General features: G+C 40.7%; 1 long non-coding RNA gene across 2 annotated transcripts in view; it reads right to left on the bottom strand.

Moving 5' to 3' along the window:
- LOC141730816 (uncharacterized) overlaps positions 1–12026 on the bottom strand; it is an 82849-nt gene extending 70823 nt beyond the window's left edge. For both annotated transcript variants that reach the window (XR_012582529.1, XR_012582530.1), the window contains exons 1-7: positions 11687–12026; positions 3549–3665; positions 3351–3449; positions 2703–2804; positions 1843–1947; positions 1206–1301; positions 560–639 (exon numbers count right to left, since the gene is read on the bottom strand). This is a non-coding gene — a long non-coding RNA (uncharacterized LOC141730816). The remainder of the gene's footprint in view (positions 1–559; positions 640–1205; positions 1302–1842; positions 1948–2702; positions 2805–3350; positions 3450–3548; positions 3666–11686) is intronic.
- Positions 12027–18888: the final 6862 nt, after the last annotated feature.

Genomic DNA, 18888 nt, shown 5'->3' with positions numbered 1-18888 from the left:
TCTGATGGCACCAGGAAATACCTGTGCTGGGGACTTGCTTCCCAGCATCTCTGGGGACAGCTGCAGACAGGTTACATGAGTGAAGGCTGCAGTGGAGTCCCCTGCTCCCTGGTCTTGTGTGGTAGGTGCACAGAACACTGCAATTGTAGACAGGCAGCAGAGGCTGCTGCTTGAACTGACTGCTACTTTAACTTTACCATGAAAGAAAACCTTCCTCAAGTCAATCTTTCCCAAGGCCTGGTCTCTGCTCAGGCACCACCCAGTCTGCTTCAGCTCCTGTGCACCTCCCACACCTGAGGTTGGCTTAGGCTTGAAGAAACCCTCTAACACTGTCCATCCTCACCTCAGAACAAGAGGCAGAGCCTCAGTTCCTACCAAAGCAGCCATGGAAATCACAGCTTTGTGCGCTGTCTCAGCAGGCTCTTATGAGTCTGAGGCAAACTGACACCAAACCTTGACAAGTGTCCATGTAGTAAGAATAATGTTTGACAGGAGGACATAAAGAATTGGTCCAGAAGGTTGTAGCTGTGATAGTGTTTCTACAAGGAGATGAACTTACTTCCTTTAGATGGCTGTGTGAAGTTAAAGCATCTTCTCTCTTTCACAGGAACTGGGATTCTATTAATTACATGTTATTTGCTAAAAAAAATAAACAAAAAATGTTCTTGAATATTGTCTTCTATGGGAAGGGAACTAAGCCCGCATGTAGTGCTGCATTTCACTGAAGTTTTTAACAGAATGAATACCCCAGAAGACTTCACTTGAAGAAAGGAACTGTCAAGTACTACAACCTTTATAAAAATCATCAGGTTACTTTGAATGCATGTGGGTGACGGTTACAAAAGGTTTTTGCTTGGCTACGTTTTATCACACTCCTTAATCATGCTGCCAAACTTAATTTCATTTGCTCTTGTCTACAAAAAATTTTAGTGTCTCTATTTCTACAAAACTATATCCACCTTGTGTCCTTATCCCACAGAAATATTTGAATGTAGGAAAACCAGCCCTTTTTTATTTCTTTCTTTCCCTTATAGCCTTTTAATGACAAGTTTACCCTCTTTTTGGAGTCAAACTTTTGCCAAACAAAACAAACCACACCACAACAACAAAACCTTTTTGAGAAAGAGAGGAATGAATATGCAAACTACACAATTACAAATAGACAAATAAAAAGAATAACAATAGAATTGTAATTAAAACATTACCATTTAGTTTGTGGACTGATTTCATGCTCCCCTTCTCCAGTCTTTCATTTAGAGTTGGAGGGAGAAGTAGAAATCCCTTGGTCTCATCTGCTGAACCTGTAAGGCCCAAGAGTTATAAAGTCAGTTCTACCTGTGCATGGCCTGTGAGTTCCCATGTATGTTTACTGAAGAATGATTCCTGCAGAGCCATTACATTTCATTTTTTAATACCAAAAACTCAGGTCCTGAGAAACTGTTTTACCCACTTATCATCAAATAATGTGCCAAGTTGAACAGTAATCTGCTAATCAGTCTTTCCTACTAAGGTCTATTCTATTGTCTGCATTTGAGATAATGAATATTAAAATTGCACAATTCATCCCACAGGGTGTTTTTCAAATTATGCAGAGCACAATAGAATCCATTTTCTTGCTGTTGAAATTCCGCCTTCTTCAGGGTGGAAACACAGGAGATATGGATGAGTGGAACACAACACTGCAGCACAGAGGGGAGGAGAAACCCACGCCAAATATAGCAGGGCAATCCTTTAATCCTACAGAAAAATAAAAGGTTCTTGGGTGTTTGAAGCCTAATTTGATATCATCAGGCACTGTGCACAAAATCAACCATGCCTGTGTGTAACCCAAAGGTGCCAAACCTGTGCAGAGGGAGCAGGTTGTGTAAGGAGTGACAAGATCAGCTCAGGCTCCTCAGCCTCACACATGGATGGGCTTTGATTTATGTGCAGGACAGGAAGGGTTATCTAATAGGAAGAGAACAAACACTTGTATGTGCAGGTCCAGAAGAAAATCTAAGCAATCTAATTTATAAAGTACTGCCCCAGAGAGGTGAAATGCAGAATCAGCCTGGCTGGGTGCTGACCAGGTATCCTAAAATCTCTGTTCTCTGGAAGCAAGTGAACAACACAGGAATTCACTGTAGTTTAGCTGTATAATAACATTATTTCCATTTATTAAATGATAATTATTTAGAGTGCAAAAGTTCACAGACAGTTTGAACAAAACCAAAACTTTGGAAAGTAATCTCTAAGGAGCAAAACTTCTGGTGGGTTTGGTGAGAGAAAAGGCCCAGACTGAGGGTCTCTGCAAAGGTTTTAAAAACTTTACCTCAAGAAACTTCCAGGTCTAGAATGAAACAGGAGATCTTTTCCAAAAACCTAGCCAGAGCTGCCTGTTCATTTACAATTGGTAGAATATTTAGCTCACAATTCCATGCTGTTTTCAGACCAGGAGAGAACCTTCTAAATTTCTTCCAAAAACCAAAAGTAGAAGTTTCTGTGGTGGGGCAGGGATAGAGGCTGAGTAAGGCCATACTCTGCAGCTTCAGTGGTAGCTTATCATCCCCTTCCCTCCCATCCAGAACTTCTCCAGCCTGGCAAAATCAGACTTTTAAAAAGAAATAGAAAAATGCAGTTTATCGTGTTAACATCCCTCCTTCTTTAAGATATACTGTACGGGTCATAACTTATTCTTTTTAATAAAAAAGAAATAAATTTACCTTTTGGGTGTCATTTCTGACCACTACTGCCCCTTTTCTAAAGCCATGAGGCTTTACAGTAGACAGCCTGATGGAATTCCAGTTCACAGCTTAATTTTCCTCCTGATAAAAGAGACAAAAAGTTCCTTTCAGTAAAAATAAAATTTAATATGGTCCGCAAATTTGATATATTACAACCTCCGACCTCAGCTTAATTGTTCACAAAGGGCTAACGGTACCCCTGGCAAGTAAATGACTTCTACAGAGTGTTGCAACTCTGATAGCTGAAGAGAAGGGGAGCAGCAGCCTGACAGATAATCAAAATTTTTAATGTGAACCATAGTGAGAGAGGTTATTCAGAGCACAGCCAGACTGTAGGAGCCTTCTGCAGCTGCCACAGCAGCTCCTTAGGATGAGAAATGCTTAACCATCATCCTCACTCAACTTTGTTAAGTGTTGCTGCTGTTAGTCACCAAGCAATGGAGTCTGACACTTTACAGCAGCAGACAGCAGCAGTCTGGGGTCTGCACAGACAGAAACATGCTACTTAAATTTCGTTGGGGCCAAAGCTGCCCCTGTTCTGTGGCTCTCAAGAGCTTTTCTTAGAGGCTGACAAGGAACCAAGGGAAAGACTATGAAGGCAAAAAGAAAAGAGTGATGCAAACATACCCACCACTGGCCCGTGGAGGCTGACCTTTAAAAGGCTACAGCAGAGAGCAGGATTTTAGTGAGGCAGGCTCCCGCAGGCCATAGGGGGCAAGGCAAAGGCTGGGTGGAAGAGAGCAAGGGGGAAGAAGTGAGGTTTGTCCCGGTTGTTTTGATTTGAGGAGTTGGGAGAAGATCAAATTTGTCTCTGACTCTCCTTACCATGTGCTGTCCTGAAGAAGACCACAGACACCCAGGTGCATTCAGAGTTGCTGTGCAGAGAATGAACCCATGGAGCTGAAGGGACCACACCACCAAAGAGGTCCTTACTTCCTTTTTCTACTGAGAGCACACAATACAACATACTCAGTGGCTGGAAGACAGCATGACCCATAAGCTGCTTTACTGTGTTGTTTTTATTATATTGGATAAAAGCAGGAAAATTACACCGTTTTCCCCACAGCTGATTTGGTTGCTAAAGGAGAGATGGGTCAGGGACCCACACAGGTGAGAAATGCTCACTTGCACAGTCTAAAGCATTCTAGCTGCTCTTGGATGTTGAAAAGCCAGCAGCAACAAAAAGCATTTATTTTCTCTTTGTTAATCTGGGTAACACTTTGCAGCAATATGACATCATAAATGATTATGCTGAATAAAAACAAGTACAGTCTGCAAGCATGTCTATAAAGAGTGCACAGCCAAAGTGCTGACTGTGTGCGTACATTTGCACCTTACCAGGCTCAGGTCATTAGCAGATGTACTTAAACAGAGAATGCTGAATGCAGTTTCCTCCTTCCCCTCCTGATTCAGTTTGGGGTCAACAACATCAAACAGCTCCCACAGAGAGCACTTGCAGCCCCCTGAGACCACCAACAATTGCGTTTGTCCTGGCTACTGCTGCTCCCCCTCAGGGTATGCTCCCCAGTGGGCTGCCCCTCATGAGCTGAGGCTGCAGCACAAAGGAACCCAAACTGTGTCCTACCAGCAAAAGGAATAATAAACCTGCCAGCTAAGGGCATCAATGCTTGATGCCTCCTCCCCAAAACAAGGAGGGCAACAGCAGCCTCTGTACTGCCCTGCAGGGGCTCTCCCCAGGCCAGGGAAAGGTCCGTCCTCTGTGGCATCACCCTTGTGAGCACACACCCGAGGAGCTGCAGCACCACAACTCTGCCACACACCACTGACAATCATGTTTGGCTTCCTGACAGGCAAAAAGGATGGTGAAAACTATACCTGTCTTCTTGTTGGTGAAAGGCAGTTGAGCTACCCACATGCGCAAACCAAAGGGAAAGAACTTTTCCAGCTCAACAGCCAAAATCTCCAGCCTATTTCTAAATTAGGGATGCTGATATATCCAGCAGCAGCCACTAGTCATGTTAGCTGTTTCAGTGTCACTGGAAAGCAACTACCAAAGCCTTTAGAAGTTCATATTTCAATTTTAAAGCTGAGGCTATTTTAGCTAACGTCCCCAAGGCAATTGTCTGGTCAAATGTCAGAGTTTTATACTGCTAAAGGAAATCACTATGTTTATGAGATCTCTGCAGTTTGGGAACCACATTAAACCCCATTTGAGTTTCTCAGATTATACTGTGTTGTGGATATCTCTCTTTTCCCTGTGTTTGGAACATATCTCAATCTCCTTGTATTCCTATGAGGCCATTGAAAATATCTCCCTCTGTCGTATTCAAATATGAGCATCACTGTAGGATTTTTCTCCACTAATTCACTTATTAAAAAGGAAAAAAAATTTTTCAATTGATGTTGTTTCTGCATGTTTCTGAGTCTGATATCCTGCAAATGGGTAATCTATTTACTTTTTCATTAGAAAAACATTGCTTGAATTTTGGTATTTCATAGCTAATGCCAAGCTTCAGACTTTCATTTAACCCTTTAATGCCCAAGATTCCCCTTCCTTTTTGTCTCTCTGGGCTTCTTGGGTTTTTGCCCTGCCCACAGCATTACTGACACCAGGGATTGGCTGTTTTGCTTTGGCACAGGCTCAGTGCAGATGTTCCTGTGGCTGCAGACGAGCTCTGTCAGCTGCCCTCCACATGAGTTTCAGCCTACCCATGTTCATGAGCTGGTTGCACCTCAGAGATCCCCTGGCCATGCAATTTGGTCTAAGCCATTTGGAGTCTTACATATCCACTCAAGTAATGCGTCTTGAAAGCATTTCTTGATTTGCAGACTTTAAAACCCCATATTTTCTCCACTACTACACTAAAGGGCTTGTTCTTCTGCCAGGCCTGAGTTGTTAAAACACTTTGCCTTTTTTCTAGCAGTGGGCTTGTTCTCAGGTTTTTAATGTCTCCTCTAGTTTGGGGTTTACACATGTCTGAGTGTCATGACACCTACAAGCTAGCACAAAATTCCATGTACAGTTAATCCCACTGAATTTGTCAGTTCAAAGAGCTTGAGATGCCCAAAAAAACCTATGGAAATGTGTTTAAGTTTGGTTTTGAAAGAAGACTTGGCCAGATAAGCTGACTGCTACACTATATGGAAGCACTGATGATGGACAGAAACGTGGAGGTTCCTACTCCAAGAAGCTTTCTTCCCAAAGCTTTTAACTGACATGCCTTACACTTATTTTGTTAATATTTAAGGCTACTCCTAGAGTAATCTGTATTGAAGACTTTCCTTTACAAAACCCAATATGAATAACACACTATCTGATGAGAAGCTACACCTTTAACCACAGAAGGGAATGAAGTCCCTTTCGTGTTTCCATGAAAAACAGTGTTCTCTCCTCCCAGTCCCCTGTGTGTGGTTACGTGACCAGCACTGGCACAGGACTGCAGGCACTTGCCCATACACAGGAGCTCCCATGTCTGAAACAGGTCAATGCAAAAGAAGCATTTTATTAGCGAGAGAGAGGAAAATAATATTCACAGTACAGTTTTTCTTTCTATGGTCAAGGTTGGGTTTTTTTCAGCTTTGTAGTTTTCATATTTCTGCTAGATCCTCCCCATCTTTGAAAAGCAACGGTACCAGATGCAGAAAAGATAGCACTGAGCAAAGCCTGGAAGCTAAATTTTCTGATTATCTTTCATATAATGAGCATCTGTACTTTTTACATTTTATTTATCTAAACAAGTACCTCCATTTCCTTCTGGTATTTTTTTTCCTTCATGTCATTGGCTGACACCCAAGTAGGCAAAGTATTTTAGTGCCATCCCATTTCTAGGTTCAAATAAAATTTCTAAAAAATTAAAAAGAAAGAAACAGTGTAAGGTTGATCACACACTTGTTATTAAGTCAAAGCCGGATTCAAGTGTTTGTGTGAGGTAGAATTATCTCATTCTTTTTGTCTGTGTCTTTCTGTGATCTACCAGTCAAGTATGTGATTGGATTTCAGCTCAACAAAACCTTAAATTACACACCTATTGTGCCTGAGCTAAGCCTAGTTTCACAGCACTGGAGAAGGCTCCTCACTGCTCTTTTGGCACTGTTCGATCTGGCTCCTGCTATCATCCGCAGGTTGATGAATGAGTAATAGGATTAGAAAGTCTCATCTCTGAAATGCTATAATTGTCACATTTGGTGAATTGACAAAGGCTTGGGTGATGGAGAGGTGCTCCATAATGTAAAGTCATACATTCAATCTGCACTCACTGGCCAAGGCTAGGAGAATGGGAGGAATAAAAAGAATCCCTTCAGCTCCCCATTTGTCCAGCATACACAGATATCTCACCCTCTAAATTAGCCTTTTATGCATGAGTTTGTTGGAAAGCAGAGTGCTCTGCTTCTTAGAGGCTCTTATCTCTCTGGAAGGAAGATGATATACTTGTTGATTCTTTGGTTAGTGCATGAGATTAAAAAGTCTAGCAGGGCCAGAGCAGGGGGCAGATTTTCATGTCTACCCAGCAATCTCCAATTCAAAACACCAGGGGAGAGATTTTCCCCCAGGCAAGCAGAAAAGCGCAGCTCAAGCCTTGACTCAACAGTTGAGGATCTGAGCCTCTGTTTCCACATGGACTGACTTTCCGTCCACCACCTCAGGGTCAGTAGCACACTGTTTCTGACAGAATTTCCACACTCTCTCCACAGGTAGGCCCACCTGTATCAGCCAAGATGTATCTGAAAATGGACAAAAGTTTTCAGTGGCTCCTATTCCAAGTCTCTTCTAAAAGGTAGATGTCCAAGGAAATTTACAAGCCAGGCTTGGATAGATGCTTTATTAAGATACACTGGAGACTTACCTGCCTAAATAGCTATGTGGACATAGTAGTGAACAACTTAACAGCAGAAAACAAACAGAAGGAAAATAGGTTTTACTTACCCTTTCTCCTATTTACTATTTTAACTTTCACTGCTTACAAGCAATGGTGAAAACCTTGTTTTCAAATAGAAGAATGGAGAATAAAAATAATATAAAGGAGTAGTTCTCTATTCCAAAGCACCATCAGCACTGCCTTCTCCTGAGAAATGGCTTCTTGCCATGCATACAAATTAACATAGAACTTTATTCCTGTTCACCTTTTATTAAAAAAGAATTTCAGAAGCCAACATCACTTCTGCTGAAAGAATGTGTCCCCAAATGCTCTACAGATGCAGCATGTGAGGTCAACATTCACCATCCCCTTTCTCTGTCAGTGTGAGTTTCACTTTAATTACAAGTGCATGTTTTGCACATTGTAAAACTACCCCTGGCTCTGACCACCATAAGAAAAAGAACATTTAGCTCAGGAAACAGTAGCTGACCCTGTCTGCTCTTTTTCTTCCTTGGCATCAGCTAAGACTATTAACACCTTATGTGTGTTGCCTGTGTGTCCCACATATGTGTGCTCTGCATCCATTTCATGCAGTACCTGTCATAAGTGCATACTCAAAGCTGCCCACTGGGAATTCTCTGCTTTGTTTGACTCCTCTTCTTGCTGTCTTGCTTAGCTATTGAATTCATCTGCTTGACAGAGAAACCTTTCTGTGTATTAAAAGCTTTGTCCTTGGAAAGCTGTGACATTAGACTTAAACACATAGAGGCCTTTTTCACCTCCCACTTCACTTCCTAATTATTCATTCCCAACAGAGGAAACCAGGAGAAACTTCGGCAGCCAATGTAAACATTTTGTAGTGGAAGGCAATTTTTTTTCTCCCCAAGAGCACAGTGTGGCCATGATAGTTGAGCTCCTTACTGAGAAATTGCTCTGGCTTTTTTACAGAAAGCCAGAAACAGAAAAATGGCAAATAAGAATTTTTTGGGGAAAGAACCAAACAGTAAAACAGACCACTTGATGGTGACTGTTTTGCTCTGAAAGTCCTTTGCCAAATAATTTCAGAGAAAAGGTCCAAATCTCCAATGTATGTTCCATTTACAATTTTAATTTTCTTCCTCCCCAGATCAGAGCAGCTTTCCTACATACTCGACTAGTACCTTGTAACACAGGATAAGATCACCCAGAAGATGTTGCTTTAGAGATTTTCCACCCAATGTGGCAGCTGCTCTAAGGAATCACTTTCCACTAGACCAATGTCTCCCTGTGGGAGCACCTTCCCCCTTTTCACACTCTCAAACTGAGATGGTCGCCTTTCAGAGCACTCTGTTATTAATGGAAATAGGTGCCCTGTGCAAATAATTTGCAGAACCAGGGCTACAGCCAATATTTTTCCAGTCTCACTGTAACCTTAACTGCAACACACAATATTGGCCCACTCCCAGGAACTGTCAGTGGGAAGCAGCATACAGCAACAGCCCACCCACTTACTGTTTTCTTAGAGAAAGTTTGCCAGGAGTGATATGCAACTTGCACCACCTTCCTGAAACGTTTCCACACTCCCTGAGCCTGCGCAGGTCTGCTCCCACCAACACCTCCCATTTCAAACTGCCCTGCTCCACCTCCTTCCACACAGCCCAATCTTCTCCTCCAATTGCTTCCTCTTTCCCCATCACCTTTTCCTGGCTCCGTGCCTCTCTTCGCGCTGTTCCTAACGCCTGGGACAACCTCTGATTAATGTTCAGCAAACAGCCTCCTCCACAGACCAGACCACACCCAGCAGGCTCTGCTTCTCTTATGGGCATCATCCTGTCTCGTGCCTTCCACCTTTCCAAAGAGAAGGCTCTCACTTGCTCAACAGTGAACAGCACCTTTGGTTCTTCAAAGTTACATAACAGTTTGTGAGTGTACCACTCTGCAAGTGCCACCAGAGCTTTGCATGCAGTCAATGGAGCAGCTTTACCCAAAATTCGCTACTGTCATCTCTAAACCAAAGGAAATGTACAGCATCAATCCAGAGCTGCACTGTGCTTTAAGAGTTTTTGGGTACCTTTTCATAACTACTGATAAATACCATCACATCACCTGATAACTATTTGTTTGACAACTAGTACCATGGTACCATTTTTTCTTCTCCAGTTACACCAGGAGTCACTATTAAGTGGAAATATCCTCATTACTCTGTAGTTAAGGAATGAATAACACACTGGCAAGTAAGTCACTTTTGTGATTTGTTGCTGTATTTCTTTTTTTCTGTCAGCATTCTTTTTTTGTTTTAATTCATAGGTAAGTTACTCAACTAGCTTGGTTTGGTGTATTATGCCATACATGTCACAGTATTTTGCAAAATTCATACCCAGGAATCATTGTCATTGATAATGGAACATCTAAAATAAACTGAGAACAGAAGAACAGTTTATTTTAGTAATTGAAAATGAACAAATATGGTATAATTTTTAGCTTAGATGGCTTTATACATGTATTTGACCCCTTGGAGCAAAATTTAACTTTCTTTGTTTGAGAAAAGGTAAGCTAAAATGGGAAACAGTTGAGTGACTTCTCACTGTATTAAATTCACTTTTCTCAAGACCAGCAATACTCCCATCATTACACTGTTTCTGTATTAAAATCTAATTCTGAAAGTTTGACAAAGTACATGTTTAACACAGGTCAGCAGTATATTGACAGGATGTTAATTTTAAATTGTGTCAGCATTTCCTGTCTTGAGTGTTAATGTCAATTAGCACCTTGCTGCATAACCTCCAAGTCCTCCCTTATTACCGGAAAGTGGCAAAGCAACAGCAAAAGCACTTCTATTCAAAACACCACTCACTATCAGCCAAACAAAGAGCTGTCATAACAAAACCAGGGAGGTGAAGGTGCCTAAGCTGCTATGGATTTGAGGTTAGAAGCCTTAGTCTTTTTCCTTATTCCTGATATTAAAAGTATAAGTGTGTCAACTTGGAGTGAAAGGCTAATTACTTTTAGGCTCTTTGAAAAGTGTGTTACCATTCAAAAATCTCTAAGCCTGACATAAAGCCCTTGGCTTTAGATTGCACAGTGTTTAGCTCACTGTAGGTCATCCATTAGTATCCTTAACACACTCTGAAATGTACAGTCTCATTCTGGGAAATGGGAGCATTTCTGCGCACCTGATTTTTTTTTGGCATTTCATACGTGATGTGGAAAGCACAAGTTCCAGCCTTCAGCATCTCAATGACACCTCACTCCTGGGTGCCCAGTGAATAAACCTGGTGACTTTGTACATGTGTTTTTAAACCACTGTATAAGGACATCTTGATAAATGGCACAAAATTCTCAGCCTACTCTATCCTTTGACAGCAGTTCACAATGTAAATGTGCATAAGAAAGTCTAGATGTATACACACCTAGGCCTGTTACCCTTTCTTGCATTTATCTACTCTGTTAAATTCAACAGTGTAAATTCAACCCAGGGTGAAAAAATCTGGCTTAAGTGAAGTGAAAGGTTTTCCATTATGTCACCAATCTCAGTGCCTGTCTTTCTCAGAATATAGATGTGGAAAATAGAAAGTGTGTTACAGTCTTTTCCATCAGCTCTAATCCCAGAGCTTGTTGCCCGTTAAGACCAAAAAAAAAAAAAAAACCAACAAGACAAGGATTTTCATCAACAATTCAATGTAAAGCCTAATGCTTTTGAAGTTAATTAGTGTTCACATTTTGAACAACAGCTGTTTACTTTTAAATTTGACTTTGGTCACTTTTGCATTTTCTAGTTTTAAGTAGATGGTCCTTATAAAGAAATATTTTGGAAAGCACATTACCATTCATCTTGACCATGACAGAAAATAGGAATGAGAGAGAAGCATATTATAAAATTATAAAGGACTAAAATACATTATTTCTATGCAAGTCAAAAGCTCAATGAGCTTTAGCATTCTACAGTGAGCTACACAGTACTGCACCAAAGTGTAGTTATTCCATACTAAATTGTACGTGGCTTCTCACCGAGGTGAAGTGGGGCTTACTGTGGGTGTGATTATCACCCTCTGTGCCCCAGGTGAGCACAGCCAGTGCTGGCAGTGAAATCACACCAGCACTTACTCCTGCAGCTCAGGCACTGTGTGTGGAAACCAGTTGTTCAAAGTATGAAATGCATTTCCATACTCGCCCCCAGCAAGCGCCGTGTTGCTTCGGTTGTGCCTTTGTTCCCCTGGGCAGCAGATCAAGGTGTGGCCGGCATCACGCACTAAATCTCCTGCTCTTGAGATCTGCTGTAGAGATGACACAGGCATTATGCACAGACATTGCACTGGGCGCCTATGCCCTGCCAGATTCTAAACAAATTGGCCAAACAAATTAATGCCACACACCCTAAATTGGCTGAACAAATTAATGCAACACGCCCTTTGCACAAGAGTGTCTTTGAAGGCCAAAGACCATGCGTGTTACAGCAAGATGCATTCTACCAAAGAGGGTGTTTCAAACAAATCTGTTTTGAGAAAAGAGAAACAGTGTATTGTAGTTTCAAGTTAGAGCAGGGCTTTCACATAAGAGCTTTTCAGACACCAACACTGTGTTGACATTTAATTACTAAACTCTTAAAACAAATAATTTGTATGAGCAAATACTCCTCAATCATTTCATAATAATGCAACTAGTGTTTCTTGGCAGTTAGAACAAAACCAGAAGCATGTTGAAATCACACACACAATGCCTTGTTCTGACATGGGAAGAGGTGCCAGATAGAGCAGTGTGAACCCTCCAGGCTGCGGGAGCTGATGGGATTCAGGAACTGAGTGCTGCAGTTTTGTTCCCAGGGGCTGGCAGCAAATCAGTCCCAGCAGGTTCACTTGGAGGTTGGAGTTTACTGAATTTCATTCTCCAAACAACCCTCCCTCCTGCTGCTGAAGGTCCTTTCTTCCACCAAGCCCCAAAACTCCCAGCAGAGGATTAAGGGAGTGTGCATTCTTGAGGCTTGTTGGGCAAGAGAGGTTGCTGGAAAGGCAAGAGCCTGTCAGAGGAGCAGCAGATATGTGCTTTTTGTTGCTCTCTGTATGCCATGTACCTTAATCAATGGAACATTTCCTTCCACCTACCTTTCAGTGTGATCTATTGCAACATTTGCACATCTCTGATACCAAGCAGCTAAGCTCCAAACCCATTCTAACCAACATGTAAAACCCACACTGTCAGTTTCTCATTTCCTCTGTCAAAAGATATGACTCAGTGCAGCAGAAAATACTGGAATGGTGATAGTCTTCTTTAAGTCCTTCTTTTTCTCATGTTGCTCTACTTTTCTCAGCAAGCTCTTCAGGACAATGTCTAAGACTCCTCAAGAGATTTTTCATCTAGCAGCAATATTGCTCTTCTAACACATGATTCCACATTCAAAACTATCTGCTTACCTAAGTAGTCCCCTCTGTATTTGGGTCTTTCATGAAGAGTGATGTTAAAATGACATAAAAAGAAACAAATAACTTTCTGCTGAGATTTAAAACATTTAAATTTAAAGAATTAGAGATTTGAAGCTGCAGTAAAATAGCCTTGCAAGTAGGAATCACAGCTTTGCCTTGCTGTGTTTCTCATATTAATGAGGTCCAAGCCTCATTAATATGTTACTATACAGCATCTGCAAGCTAAAAGATCTCTGTAACACAAGTGGTGTTGTTTGGTGTTTTGGGTGTTTTTTTAAAGAGTCAGTCAAATTTAATGTGAAATAGCTTTTGGTTTGAGTTGTGACACTGAGAACAACTAGGGCCCCTCCTTCCTCATTTTCCTTCCCTCCTTGCACTTCCACCTGCCTACTCCAAGTCTTCCCTTTACTCCCTGCTATACTCTAATCTCCTTACAACTTTCTCTCCTTCACACAGTAATCCTACCACTCCCCAGGCATCTTCTTTCATGTGCATATCCATTGACACATCCCCCCTCCACCGCTGTAGTGTATCCCTCCCTCCTGTTTCTATGTATCTGTCCTGCTGCTCTTAAGTAAAATTAGTGAATTAGAGTGGAAACTTGAGAGACAATCCATTTAAACAACCAGTTGAAGCAGAAGACTGTTTTCAGTGGTGAAGAACATGGCCTAAGTTTAATGCCCAGACTTTCCTTACAAGTGTTATACTGGAGAAGGCTTCTTTGCGGACACTTCACCTAAACTGCCTTCCTGGACAACAATACTTTAATAATATTCCAAGTTTGTATTAGTGATCTCAGGCTCACTGTGCCTTCATTTGTGGACCTCTTAAACACTAAGATTGTGCCAGCATCTTGCCCTCCTCTCTAATTAGGAGCCACCTATTGTGTTCCATTTTTCTCTCTGAAAATTGCTGCTGCAGCCTTGCTATCAGCTCAGTATCATGCCATTAGTCAGAAGGGCAAATGTGTGGTGTCCTTGACATGTCAGCTAGAAACGTCTGGCCCCCTTCTCTCTGGGGAGCCAGCCTATAAGCTCTGTAATGCATTTAACCTCTATCACCTCAGGGAGTAAGAGTCTCCACAAGCAGTTTGCTGCTGCCCCACCCCTAAGCTAACTCATTTACCTTATTTTTCCTTACAATGTTGAATAAATTACACTCCACCCTTTAAAAGTTATTATGGTTAGTATATGACTTGCTAAAGAGTTGTTTATAATTCCTGTAACTCTAAATTATAGCTTTAATCTCATAACACAGAACATTAATAAACATGGCAAGGCACTTTGAATTAATAGCCTAACTTGTATTCACATATTTAGACACGCTTATATTTGTGTATTTCTTTTAGCATATTACAACACATAGGCCAGATTCTGATCTCCATGTCAAAGGAGAATGGAAAAAAAATGAGAAAAATACAAAACAAGACAGAGAATAAACATTATAGGCCATCAAAAGAAGTATAATGCTTTGTTAAAATTACTAATTTCTATTGGAAAACACTGAACAGCTGGCTTTCACAATGCATCCACAAGCAAGAATTTGATCTGAGTTTCTGTTTAGTTTTCATTTGGACAGGCTGATCTTTAAAGACAAGTGTATTCTTTCTGCAATCCTCAAAGGTTTATTAAATTTGATAAAGGCCATATCCCTTGGTTGTTGATAGTTGGTTCAATAATGAATCCAGCTGCTTAAATGTGAATGTTTAAAGGAAGACCAATTCTTCAGGCAAAAGATGTGCAAAAGCCAGTGCTGCACAACTTCTTGGAAATTCCTTGTAAAATTAATTCCCATTTTTATGCTTATTAACTTTTCACATATTTTTTGTATATTTGTTTTATCAGACATTCAAAGTGCAAACCAGGAATGTTCACCCTTGCATGAAAAATTATGAAGACCCATAGAAAACACACTCCAAGTTTGCAAACCCAAGAACTCACAACTAGAAAATGTTATTATTCTTGACAGGGAATTTCTACATATAAACCAAAAAATATGAAGTGTCATGAGATTTTCCTTAATTGAGTTATGCTTGAGAGAAATGACAGTTGTAGCCATTTGGAAACCACAAGTTTGAAAACAAATGTGTTTAAAAGCAAAACAAAACACAAGATTAAAAAGGCAGCCCAATAATCTTGAAATTTCCTGAATTATTCACAGCATCAAATAATTTTCATAAATACAATAAGGAATGCAGAAGCCTGTGATTCTGGAAGATGGAAACCACAGTCCTGCCACAAGCCAGGCCACATCTCCTTTATTAAAGCCAACCCTGGAGTCTCATGGTAGTGCCCATGTGCATGGCTCCCTTTGCAGCCCTAAACGCTCATTTCAAAGGTTTGGAGCCAAACTTTTTACTGAGCAGCACTCCACACATTTCCCAGAGGCATCACCACCTGGGGAAATAGCTTGATTTCTTGCTATGACCAAAGAGATAAATATTTCCAATCTACCTCTGCAGAGATTTTTTTTTTTTTTTTTTTTTTGTGGAGGAAAAAGTAATATTTAATGGTTTTCACTGCATCATCTTGGATTTTGTTGGTTCAACTTTGTTAAAATGTTTCAAGCCCTGTAGCTAAGTGACCTTAAATAAAAACATTTCTACAAAGGGAGCTGCTGTTAGGCTTCATGGTAGTGGAGAAAAGCCTGAAACCTTAAATCTTCAGTCAGAAGACACACAGAAAAGAATTGCAGCTTTAATTTTTGGGAAGTTTGTAACTAAATTCTTCATTTTACTGTGTTTGTATGGAGAGGAGGGCTCCTAGTTATGACTTTTGCATGCTGTTACTGGCAATACTAATGTAAATTTTAAACTAAACCTGGTGCTATTTATTAATTAAATCAACTCCACCCAATTCACACAATAGTGTATATTAACTGCTATCTGACTTGTAAGATCAGTAAATTAATAAACTATATTTGAAAGGAAAAAGAGGTGACGTACTCTGAAAACAATATTGACAGTTCTAGGATAAGGATCTGCATCAGATCTTACTTGAAAGCATTTGGCCTCAGGAGGGAGGATTTAGCAGTTGAAACTCATCCTATCCCATCTGATAGATTAGTCCAGGGCACAGGAGTCTTTTACAGCCACTGTGAGAGTATATTAGCTACAACCTGCTGCTGGAAATGGCAACAAGGAGCTGGAAGCACCAGTGTTCATGCCTATGACCAGTCATAGAGACCACAGAACATCCTCCAGCCACACATTTGCTGTCCCACTGCAGACCACAGCCACTGGAGGTAATGAATTAATTCTTCTAAATGCAGACTGCAAAGGTGAGAATGGAACTCTGCTTCAGCTCAAGGGAGGCTTTATCTGTACATAGGCAAGGCCAGATGACTTCCACAAGAAAAAAGGAATGAACTAGAGATTTGGAAACAGTGGTAAAAACCTCAACAGTGTAAAAAGTGAATGCTTTTAGGGACAAATAGCAGTAATAACTTTGCAGTGAAGTGCAAGCATCTCAGCTGACAGTGACCTGGATATATTTATCTTTCATAAGACGGCAAGCAAGCTTGCTGATATGGATATAAAAAGCAAAATAAAATCCTAGAATATGAGTCAAGGCATGTCAGCCCTGGAAAATATAGGCAAAGTCTCTGTATCACACAACCTGAAGAACTGGGTATGGATCTCCCCACCAAGGGCATCAGAATTAAGGCAAATTCAATCTGAAACAGGAGTAGAAAAAAGGAAAGTAGGAAGTTCAGGGGCATGAAGAACACAGTCTATGACAGGAGGCTACAAGCCCACAGCCCAGCTAGCAAAAGGGGGCTGCCATCTAACTGGCAAATTTGTACTGAATGCTGCATGCAAACACCCAAAATATAGAGCAATTATCCTTCACGCCAAGGAAAAAAGGGGAAAAAGTGACCTGGGAATAGGAAAGCTGAGAATCATAATTTCCCAGAACAGCCAAGAGGAACAGCCCAGGACATATAATCACAGTATTCAAAAAAGAATAGTGGATGTTCAAAGTTGGATGAAGCAAGTTGTTATCAAATGTGTGCAGCCCATCAGGAACTACAAGAACCCTGTGACCAGAAGTGGGAAAGTCTGGTGCACTCACATAGAAGAATATAGAGCTTGGCTTGGAAAGGGGCATCAGGGCAAGTAGGACAACAGGATGAATGAAAGATTTTCCTTATTCCAAGCTGGTGGGTTCAGTTTTGAAGCCCCCAAAACAGCACCAAAATGTTCAGCAATAACATCCTTTTAGGGTGTCAAAAATAAAGATATGACATATTCCAGTTTTAATGCCTTTACTGAGGTAATATTCACACAAATATTCTGATTATCAGCTTTCATTTAAAAATAAAATAAAGCAACATCTCAAATGCTGAAATGGTGAGTAAATGAACTCTACATCACCAATTTTCTTTTCCCAACTGCTATGAAGTGCAATTAAGTTGGTTTACAACACTGGGCAAAAGAGATTTTCTGCTTAATAAGGAAATACCCAATAACTGGCCATAAGGTAAATGACATTAACTAGTGGGCCATTTGGCTCTAAATTATCATAACTCGGAGGATTTTAACTGCACTGGCCTCTGCTCTTCAAGAGGTTTTCATTTCAGGAGTGGATCAGTGCTAAAATATTATACTAAGCATAGAAGAGTACATTGAGTGTAAATCTGGACACCAGTGACCTTCTGGAAAAACCTTTGTACACGCTTTTCATCACTGTGGGAAGACTCAGGACACCCTGGTTCAATTTCCCTGCACTGGAAATTGGAACATTCCTTGGACACTGTGGACAAAGGAGGGCTGAACCTCGGGAGCTGAAACCCCTACAGCCAAGGCTGAGGGCAGAGAATGGCAACTCTGCAGACTTACAGCAAAGCAGAAGATAACAATTGAGAAACAAGAGGTCCACATGTGGAATTACTTAACTAGTAATGGCTAGAGTCCAGTGGAAATAAAGATCCAACAATTTCTGTTTTGAAAACAAAATATATTTTTTAAAACTTACTAAAAAGCAGATTTCAGCAGTTGCAGTTGAAGTCATTTCAGTTTTGAGCAAAGATAATTTCAAACACTGAAAAATGTGCCTAGCACATCTATCAATGCAGTTTGAATTGGTAGAATCTGCTGTTAATTGCCTCCAGAGGGTTTGAACAATTCACTATATTTAAACAATATCTGAATGTTTTAAAACTTCTGTAGGTAAAGAAAATATTTCTCAGGTAGTGTTTCTAATTCAGATCTCAGCTCCTTTGAATCTCAGTTCTCAGTCTATCTTGAGTTATTTCTCTACCAGCTGCACAGATAATTTAGGCTTAAATAACAATATATTAAGGAAATAATAAGAAAGAAAATTAAAGTAGAACTACTTTAGCTCACATAGCTCTTAGAGAGTTACAACTTTCCTTTGCTAGTAAATGCCACTGAAAAGCAGAGGGAAACTGTGTTTCTGTGCTGCATGACAGCCATCTAAACTCTTCCCTGCCAGCTCTGCTCAGCCTGTACAGTATAAACCACAACTGTTTAATTATCATGTGTTCTGCCAAAGGTGCAGCCAAGGCTGTTTATAAGGAAACTGAGACAGTAAGCCAAATTTCATTTGCAGATCAGACACGCCTTCTAGCAAGCAAAGCCAAGTTTTAGGTACAGATGAGATCAGTAGTTCTGTCCTCCAGGGAAGGTGGCTGCACCTCAAAAATTAATGAGTAATTTTTCAAATTGATGTGAGGTAAACTAGTTATTTTCACAATTAAGTGCTTTACCAAGCATTTAGGAAATGGTAGTTTCTTATTAGACAACCATTTCTGAGGTTGAACTGGAGAAGATACAATGCAAACCCAAGATTATATCGCATCTGTGTAACCACTGTGTGAATACCATTGGGACAACATCTCTGCAGGGCAGAGAGAGGACATACCAGATTCTAAAGACGCTGGAATCCAAGCTGAGTAGTTTTCCTGACCATAGTAAATTATTTTGCTTGC

Source organism: Zonotrichia albicollis, chromosome 13 (genome assembly GCF_047830755.1).
Source record: "Zonotrichia albicollis isolate bZonAlb1 chromosome 13, bZonAlb1.hap1, whole genome shotgun sequence".
Lineage (NCBI taxonomy): Eukaryota > Metazoa > Chordata > Aves > Passeriformes > Passerellidae > Zonotrichia > Zonotrichia albicollis.
Note: the sequence above shows the minus strand (reverse complement) of the source record. Positions and strands in the feature narration are given on the sequence as shown.